This window comes from Lactuca serriola, chromosome 4 (assembly GCF_051521515.1).
Source record: "Lactuca serriola cultivar US96UC23 chromosome 4, Lser_US96UC23_V15, whole genome shotgun sequence".
NCBI classification, from domain to species: Eukaryota; Viridiplantae; Streptophyta; class Magnoliopsida; order Asterales; family Asteraceae; genus Lactuca; species Lactuca serriola.
The window spans coordinates 116,531,787-116,541,932 of record NC_136411.1 but is presented as its reverse complement, the minus strand read 5'-3'; positions in this window follow the sequence as shown (position 1 = coordinate 116,541,932).

Sequence of the window (10,146 nt, the reverse complement as noted above, 5' to 3'; positions counted from 1 at the left end):
ACCGGAGACACTGATAACATGGGCCTCCAACTATTAGAGTTGGTATGGAGTATCTTCACTGGCCACGATGTCAACTACGGTCAGATTCTGTGGGATAACTTCTTGCAGTACATCCCTAAGGAGAGTCCAAAAGAACATCCTACCGAGCTCACCTTAGCAAGATTTTGGTCTCTATGCATCTCTGATCTTCATGCTGATGCGGGACTAAGCATGGGCAACGATATCAACCTCTTCATCACCAAAGATCTTAAAAGGTACAATCCCTCTAAAGATCAATCTCTTTTTGGACCCATTAGACGACTACCAGTCCACATTCTGTCCACACTTGGACTTGAAACTCCTGACGTTTCAGATCATATAGAGGCTACGGAAGGTATTGACCCATACCTTCCTACCCCACCTCTTCCTAGTCAAAATATACTCTCCTCAACCGCACCCATTAATCCTAGTAGTACCGCAGCTCCATCTTCTACTACTCTTTCAAACTTACAAAGAGTCAAGAAGTTAGCATCAACCAACCAAGGCCCCCGCAACATCTCTAAGAAACATGGAACCCCAAAGAAGAAAGTTGGTCCCAAGAAAACAGAACCATCAAAGACAAGAAAACTAAAACACATTGTGCCATCAGATGACGAATCCAATGACAATCAATCACAATCTTCTTCTAGTGATTCTAATGATGATGCACAACCCATCTCTATCCTCAAGAAACGAAAAACCCAATCCACAGACCAAATGTGTGATCGGACTGATACCGCAGTCTCTCAAAAGGCTCCGGTAGTCCTTGGGGTGGCCGCAGACCCATTCAATACCACAATCAAATTCCACTCAGACTCAGAAATTATGTATGTTTCACCTAATCATTGAGACTCACCCCTAGCTCAATCCCAAGGGCATGGAACTGGTTCTCGCCCTAAGGTCTCCAGGGTTTCCCGTCTACATTTCTTTTCTCCTGAGGAGTTGAACTCAATCCTTTTGTCTATCACCCATACAATTCAAACACCTTCCTCACAGCAGGGCACTCCTTCAGCTCTTGCCAGAACTAAGCCAAGGCCAGACTTGACCATGGGTCAAGGAGACCGAGGAAGCTCAGGAAATCCTATTCCGCTTCCATCTTTTCCAAGTGGTTTAGGCACGTTGAGCACAATGGTGCAAGGATCCGTGGACCCGAGGGACACCTCGTTGCGATTTCAAGGAATTAACGATATTGATCTCAATGACTCCTGGAGCACTTATAAGCCATCAAACGAAGCTGAAGCAAAGAAATATGCAGCTTTCCGTAGGGCATTCCAAGAAAGAAAAGATAGACAAACCAAGCAGCTTCAACAAAAACAGCAGGAGATTCAGTCCGTATCCAAGTACTGGGCAAATGCAATTAACAAATCCCACACTGAAATCACTAATCTGAAAGATCAGGCGTGGATGTACAACATGGCTGAGACAGTCTGCAACGCTCAGGCCACTCCCGATGATCAAGGTACTTCAAGAATCCCTCCAACTCCAAGTGCTAGAAACTCTCAATAAGATGGTACCGCAATCGAAGTCAGCTCTGCACCTACATCTGGATTAGATGACTTTGATCTTAATGAGGTAAATCGACATATCCCTTTTGATGATAACTTAATGATATTTGATGAAGAAGAAGCTTCAAGTGGCTCTCAACACTCCACCTCCAAGCCCAAAGAAAAGAAAAAGAAGAAGAAGATTGTTGTCTCAAGGAAAGAGTTTCTGAGTTTACAAGCCAAAGTAGATCAGATTCTTGTTGCGGTCAAACCCACTAAACCGCAACCTGAATACATCCCAGGACCACAGTCCTTAATTGAAAGAATTGAAAGATTTGAAACTCGTGAACAGCTGGCTGCTGAGCGCATCTCCCTTAAAGTTGAAATGGGGATTCGTTCATTGGACACAAGTTGCAAGGCCGACTATCAGTAGTTCATGGTTACTGCGGAGCGCCTCATCTATGAGGTATATGCAATCAAGGCAGACCTTCAAACTGCCATTGCTGATTAATCTACACACTCCAAGAAGCTCATAGATAAAACCCATATTGCTTATGAGTCCACCATCTCTGTCCTTCAATCTATGATCAACAGTCTTCAACGCTCTCTATCTTAAAACTTTCATGGTCTAAAGATCCTTCAACTCACCAAAGAGATTCATCGCTTACTGTTCAACATCACCATTCCCAAAAGTCAGCAACTTGCTGATGCACTTAAAGATCAATTCTACAACATGTGCGCTAAAGTCGATGGTCTTAAGCAATGGCTTAAGGAATCCCCTGCTCTGCATTCCTCAAGAGGGGGAAGTGATGAAGGCCATCATTCAAACAGCATCTCTCAGCAACATAGAATCTCCCCTGATTTGAATCAAATAATTCCCTCACTACAACCATCTCCTCACAAGACTCCAAGCCATCACACTCCACCGCAACAATAGTCACCACTGCAACAGGAAAACATTTAAGAAGATGATCCTAAGAGACCGGAGACTCCTCCGCATTTCAAAAACTTAGCATCTAACATGTCATCCGAACATTCCGATGACTCTCCCGCAACGAAACAGAAGAAAGTAGATTAGAAAGCAGCCAAGCTTGCCGAGCGAATCTGCAGAGAAAATGGATTTGACATTACTATGGATGAATCCTTAGTCAATTCTTGGATCAATCCTCACCGCAGACTGCTAGATGATGACTACAAACCCTACCTTACCTTCGTTGAACCCCCATCTGACGGATACTAGGATATTACAATATCCCCCAATGCAAAATAATTCACTGTATTTGAGCAGTTTGACCAAAGCCTACCTGATCACAAGAGACTGCCCATGGAATTCGAAAAACTTAATCGATTCCATGCCAAACATGCTTCCCCAATTGAGAAAATATGGTCCAAAGATAGACCATCCGCAGTTAAAAACTTCAAACCCCAGAAGTTCATGAAAGTTGACTTTATTCAGTATACTCTCACAAGAAGGGATCAGGACTACATCCGCACCCAAGCTGAATTCCCATGTATAAATCCAGAAGAACTCTTCCTGATAGAGAGGGAGTTCTAAAACAAATCTCAGAAGTATCCAAAGATGGTAATATCACTTGAAAGGGCTATCATTTTTCTAAGGGAAACTCTCTGTGACTTTGCAAAAAATTGATGCGGATATTCACCCTGTTCTCTCCAAGAAGTTCGACCTACCACCACTTGATCCTGCACCGATGCTTACTGAAGGCTATCAAGAAAGATCGCTAGGTGCAACAAACTTACCAGATCTTGGTTTCATCTTTAAAAGGAAAATCAATGAAACCAAACACTTCATTCCTTTGACTTCCATGAATCGCCTCACAAGGAAACAACTTGAAGTTTGTCGAACCGCGGTTCAAAAGTCAAAACATACAACTGCCGAAGTCAAGTTCGAAATTCTAAGAAGGATCACCTGGTTGGAGAATGTCAGAAAATTTTGGTGGATCCTAATCAAGTTCCTAAAGCTTGATAACTGAAGAAAACGTTGAAGAGGTCACTTAGGGGGAAATTGTTGAATCATAGAAGTGACCCTCTTAAACTTGACCTACCGCAGTCCCTTGGTGATCCGCAGTCAAGTCACATCAGCAATCGCATCCGAAGTTATCGTCATCAGCAGCTCTTTATTCAATTTTTCTTAGTTTCATTTGTTATCTATTTTTCTTATATTACTCTCTTTTATCCAGTATGCCTTGCATGGCTACATTTAAATAGAAGAACAAGTGTAACCTTTGAGTCTCTATATATAGAACTCAATATTTCTCAACTAAATATGATCGGATAACACTTCGCATCTAAAAATATCATATCGTGTGTTATTACTCTCCCCTCTTTCTTACTCTCTAAAATCATCATATCATATCTAAATATCATCTCTCTCAGGAGCAAGTCATTCTTGACTTAATCACTAAGTTTGATCTCATTTACTAACTTGGTTTCACTGCATTCCCTGTTAAGAATCAACTTACGTGTATACTTGATATAACATCTGCTGTCATTTATATTTCCTTACATTTCCGCACCTAACTTTCTAATTATCTAACTCTAACTTATTATTATTGTTGAGCTTTTATGATCCTTTGAGATTAACTATTCTGCAACTATACTTGTTCTAAAGTTTGTTCAAGTGTGTCTCAAGTTTTTCTCTCAACATAGTTCACTACAGACAATAGCTCTGATATTAATCTGTCACACCCCCGGCCACTGGCGGAAACGCCGAAGTGCGAGACAAAACCAGTAATCACAGTTATTGAACATACATTGAACAGTACAATTATAATATTTTTATTATTACCGAAATAGAAATTACATTGACAAGAACATTAGTAAATCAAGACACACACCTTACAATTTGGCATTTACAAGGGCATAATAAAGATAACGGAGAGTATTCAGAGCGAACACTTCCGACCTGCTAAATAACCTAAGAATACATGCATTTAAAATACGTCAAGAAAATTGTTGGTGAGTTTGACAGGTTTTGACTCGAAGTATTTTTATAACCAAAAGCTTTTTATAAAATTTATTTGCATTACCAGCTTTCATAAATATGTACATTTTATCAAAAGTATAAGATAAATGAGTTATAACAATAATGTGTTTGGCCCCATTTAGAAAACATCATGCACTCAAATCCAAAATTTCAAATTTGTCAAATTACATATAAGTAAGTCGAACTTATATAAAAAAAATTATACGGTTCTCATGACCAAAATGTTTTTTATATAAGGATTTTTTGAATGTCATTTTATATAAGATAAAGTCATATTGCATCTTGTGAAAACATAAAATGGCCAACTTTACAATAGAAATCTTGTACAAACATCTTTTTAAATTTATATGTAAAACTCTCAAGTTTCGAATCTATAAACATTGTAAAATCATGTCAGGTATTATTTAAGTATTATCTTACTTAATTTGGAAATCGACACTTACCTAGTGGGGCAAACTCCTCCCACACACAAATTGTCTTTTCATACAAGAACAAAGGATTTACATAAATAACTTATTAGCTGTAAGTTATTAAACCTTAATCAATTGTATCATGGTATTAATTAAGTATTATATAACTTAATTTCTTGTATTGACACTTATCGTTTTGGATCACAAACTATTCCACTACTTACAGTCTCTTTCAACTAGTATCAGTGAGCAAAAACCCCGTATAAACCAAATGTCGATTTTATACGATAACAAAACAAAACTGGAATTTTATGATGAATCCATAACCGAACTTATGACGTCACACTTTTTGCACCCACTCCACAGGATGGTATTCTTATGTCTCTTACCCCGCTATACCACGGGGTAATATATAATGGTACTAACGTTAGCGCCAAAATCTATGTTAGACGTAGTTGTAGCTAGCAACTCCCAGGCAGACGGTCTAACCATACAAGATAAATAGAATGACACGTATACATGTCGTTAGTCGTTCCTTGATGATTAACAGTTATGAAAATAAAGAGTTTTCTCACCAAGACACATAGTCTTAGTCTATTCAGCAACATAGGCCAAATGGCTTAGGAAACGAACCTAACTCATATGACTCTAGAAGCAACGTGACTCCAATAGTGAGAGCCAGGAGTGTTGGATCCTAACAATATGTCTAGGTATCCTAGTCCAAAATTTCCCGTTATAAGATTGTTGAATATTTATGATTCTGTTATTTAGGAATAATATTTGATTGAAGTCTTTTAGTATTGAGATACACAAGACTTGATGAATTTCCAAATTTCTATTGTCTGTTATGAAGAAATTTAGGCAACATAACGACCGCTTTCATAAAATTTTCGAGGTTTCAACCAACATGAAACCAACAATTTCCATAATATTTATACCTCATGTGAATAATACTATACAATATTTTGCAAAATAACGACTCTTAAGTCGTGAAGTCGATCATGTTATTTATTGCAATAAAATCCATAACTTAGTAAATTAGTTATATTTTTATAATTAATATAAAAATATATTAATGGATTTTCCATTCATTTTTACATAACCTTCTATATTAAAACTTAAATTTATAATTTTAACTAATAATTATATAATTTCATAAACTTGGTATTTCCATCAAATACGACAATGTATTTTTGTTTTATGCGCGAATAATATTTTTGGTCATTTTTATATCTTCCCATGCTTCCATGCGATACTTTAACTTCTACATACAAGACCATCAGTTTTGTGAATTATAATATCAATTTGTGTTATTATAATAATCTACTTATAATCTTATGATTTTTCTTAATAATTATATGCCTATTTCACATAAGGTAAAAATATATATCACTTTTTAACAATCTACTTTAATATAATAAATTTATTGACGATTTATCACATTTTTAGATTGCTATTTCATAAATGTTTGAGCAAGAATAAAATAAGATGTTGTTTTGTATATAAAACTTTAAAATCATCAAACCTTAATAGATACACATATATCCTACCCCTATATATTATAACTGTAAAAGAGGGGCCGTAGAAACTCACCATTGAAGTGTGATCTCGATCCAGGTTCGTTTTGGTGAAGACTTTCGTGAATAACCTCATCTTGGTGTCTTTTTTAGTTAAAACAAAGTTCGAGATTATTTTTAAGCTATTTTAAGTCAAATGGACCTGTTTTGAAATCCCTATATTAATAAAAGAATAGCTTTAATATTCTTTTCACATGTGTCACTCTAATACAACTTTTAATTAATATTATGCCACGTGTCATGAAGATATATTAGGCAAATCATTATCACAATTAATGACGATAAAGTTTTAAATAATACAATTTAATTTTTCTATAGAAACATTTGTTTTTTTAATTATATGTTAAATTTGAAGTTATAAATAATTTTAAAACTTTGGTATATCTTGTAATTAATATTTTATTTAAAATTATTTATTTAAACTAATTGATTAATAAGTATGAACTTTTACTATGAAAGTTTAATTAATTTAGTAATAGTAGTTACTACGGGTTATAAACTAGTAATTTATATTTAAAAAGTTATTTTGTAATTTTACTAACACAAGGACTGATTTTGTGATAAATTATATCCAAAAGGGCCATTTTTGAAATGTTTAAATCAATTGGGACCTGCTTTGAAAATATTTATGTCAAGTGGCTAATTTTAATTTAAAGCTACATCAAGAGGGACTGGTTATGTCAATTTGATACAAAATTTTGGTAAAAGGGATCGAGGCATTGTCTTCTTCATTCGCTCATCAGATCGAGCAAAAGAAACAGGAACGAGCAGACAAATAAGAGTCGTGGAAAACCGTAATCGGCAAGAAGGGTATTGGGGTCGATCTTCAGCGACCTTCAGTTTCGATTGGGTCACCTTCTTCGTCTTCATGTATGATCGGAGAAGAAAAGGGAACGAAAATAGAAGAGTGGTTCGGTGCTGGCTTTTGTGAACAACAGTGGTGGCGAGGGGGGTTGCTTCGGCGCTCCTCGTGTTTCATCTTTTCTGGTCTGTTCGACAACCACACACGAAGAAGGAAGAAGCGACAGTAGGGGTGTTTTGAGTTGTTTGATCGACAGGGAAAAACGAGGGAGGAAGGGTGTGGGTTTCTCCGGTGATGAACCATAGCAATGATCAGTCTCCGGTGAGCCTTCCTTGGTGCATTTGGTTCGTCGGCAGTCACAGCTCGAGTAAAAAGGGAGCACATCGACATCAGCCGACATTCAGGGGGTTTGGGTGGTTCCGATCGAAGAAACTAGCGGATAGGGAAGGATAGATGGACGAAGGTGATGCAGGTGGTGGTTTGCGAAGATGAAAACGGAAAGTAGAGGGTGGCAGTAAGGATTTTATTTTAGTGCGGGTAAAAAAAAATTACAATGTATGAAGAGATCTAAAATTTTGAATTAGGTAGGCAAAATAATGAGAAAATGACTTAAAAATGTAATAATGTTTCAAAAACATAAAAAAAACACATTATTTTTTTTTAGTGAAAAAATACCATGTTACCGGGTATTATCGATTGACCGGTTAAAAGATTTATGAGAATAAATGTGCCCTTACCCTTGGTTATTTCCCCCAAAATCAAGGGTTCTTTCCTTCTACTTCGTTCGTTCATCCTTTCCACAGAATCACAATGGATTCCAACTTCACAATCGAAGTAAATCATACAGGTTCTTTTGTCCCCAAACCGAATGTGTATTTCAATCCAGTAAAAATGGTTGTTAGCAATGTCGATTTCAGAAGCATGAGTTTCATCTCGTATGTGAAGAACTTGGTCAAGGATGGAACAATCAATGTGTACTATTGTCTTCCACAAAGTTCACTAAGAGATGGGTTAAGAGTCTTGGAAGATGAAAATGATTATTGTAACGTCCAGGTTTCAGGGCTAAACATTTTTGTCAATATAATAGTCTAGGTCAACTATTGTAACACTTTTTGAAGTAATAAAGATGAAATATTTGAGTATTATGTGAATTATGTGTGTTTATGTGTTTATTTTTTAATTATAAATGTATAATTAATAAAGAATAAAAATAAGCGTCAAAATTAAAGTGTGAGATAAGCCCGAAATCTTTACATAAAGTTCTAGTGGTCGAAACAAGGATTCCGGGTATATAAGGAACGCCGAAATCCGAGTTATAACAAAGAAATTATGACCCGTCGAAAGTTTCGCGACAGAAACGGCACGATACCGGGAAGCGTAAATAGTGAATTTACGATAGAGCGGGATTTAGCTTTAGCAATCTAAACGAAAGTCGTAGAATATGTTAAACTAAGAACATCGATAAAAAAGAACGCCCAAATCTGACTTCGTATGAAGAAGTTATGATTTTTCGAAGTTTCGGATAACCAATGTACAGCCTGAAATTCGAATATTAGATCGAGTGATTTTTAGCCGACACGACCTAAACGAGAATCGAAGATCTCGTTAAGACTAGCGTAACGAGAAAAAGATGGGTGAAAACGGACGTCAGATGAAGAAGTTATGAGGATTTAACGGACCAATCCTGTCCCGGCCTGTTAATAATATAAAATATAAAATCGAGTCAAAGTTAGCCGACGGAGTCTAAACGAAAGTTGTAGAGTACGTTCCCACCTTCGCGTGGATATAAAGAATGTCAAAAAAGGAGATCGTATGCGAAAGATATGAATTTTTAAAGTTTAGACTCAAAATTGCGAAACTTGTTGCTCGATTGATGACGTGGCGCGATCTGGACCCTCCATCGCTGACTCAGTACCCACCTCAGATGAGTGACGCGTCGCCCCTCGCTACGCCCAGCTTCCGAAGCTCGGTACGCCTAGCGTACAGCTACACCCCTCGGTCCACAAGCAGCCGAGTAGCTCCGATCTTCATCCAACACGTGGCTCGTATGAAGTTTGCTGGCACCCTTATCCGAACCATTATGCCTAGCGTAGGTCCGAGGTACGCCTAGCGTACCGAGGCCTCGCAGGCTATAAAAGGGGGCCGAGAGTTCTTCATTTCTCACACCATTTTTCACTTCTCTCTCTACAAACTTTCTCTCTCTAAGTGCTATAAACCCTCTAAGCATAGATAAAATCCCTAACTCCCGAGGGAAGCCCCGAGGCTCCCGGAGTCCCGAGAAAAAGAGGCTTTCGGTTTCGAAACGCTGCTCCAATTAAGTTCCGGTTTTCGATAAAATTCGCTATAAGTGTGCTACGCTTACGCAATTTTTTATATAGCTTTCAAATAATTATAGGAATGTTATTAGGTCCATAAAATAATTATTTGGGCTATTATTATGAGTTATATTGAGTGTTATTAACGCTTAATAGTAGTCAGACTAATTAATTTGTCGCGGTTATCGTTAGACTAAACCCTAGTGGTATTGGTACTAGGTTTTATCAAAGGAAAATCATTTTGAGAGTATCGAAGCGCTGTCAGAGTGCTGAGTCACCACCTTTCAGGTGAGTGCATAGTTACTTTCAGCTTACACATAGATATGAAGTATTTTATATAAATTACCTGCTATGTGTGCATATTATCAGAATACTTGCTATCTATGCTGGATGAACATTTTTATACATGTTTTCAATGATTTAAACTGTATATGTATTTTATATCTACGAAAATGTTGGGGTGAAATATGGGTAGATGTATTAGTTGTTGTGTGATAAAATGAAATAATGAGAGGTCTCGTTATAGATGTTATTGA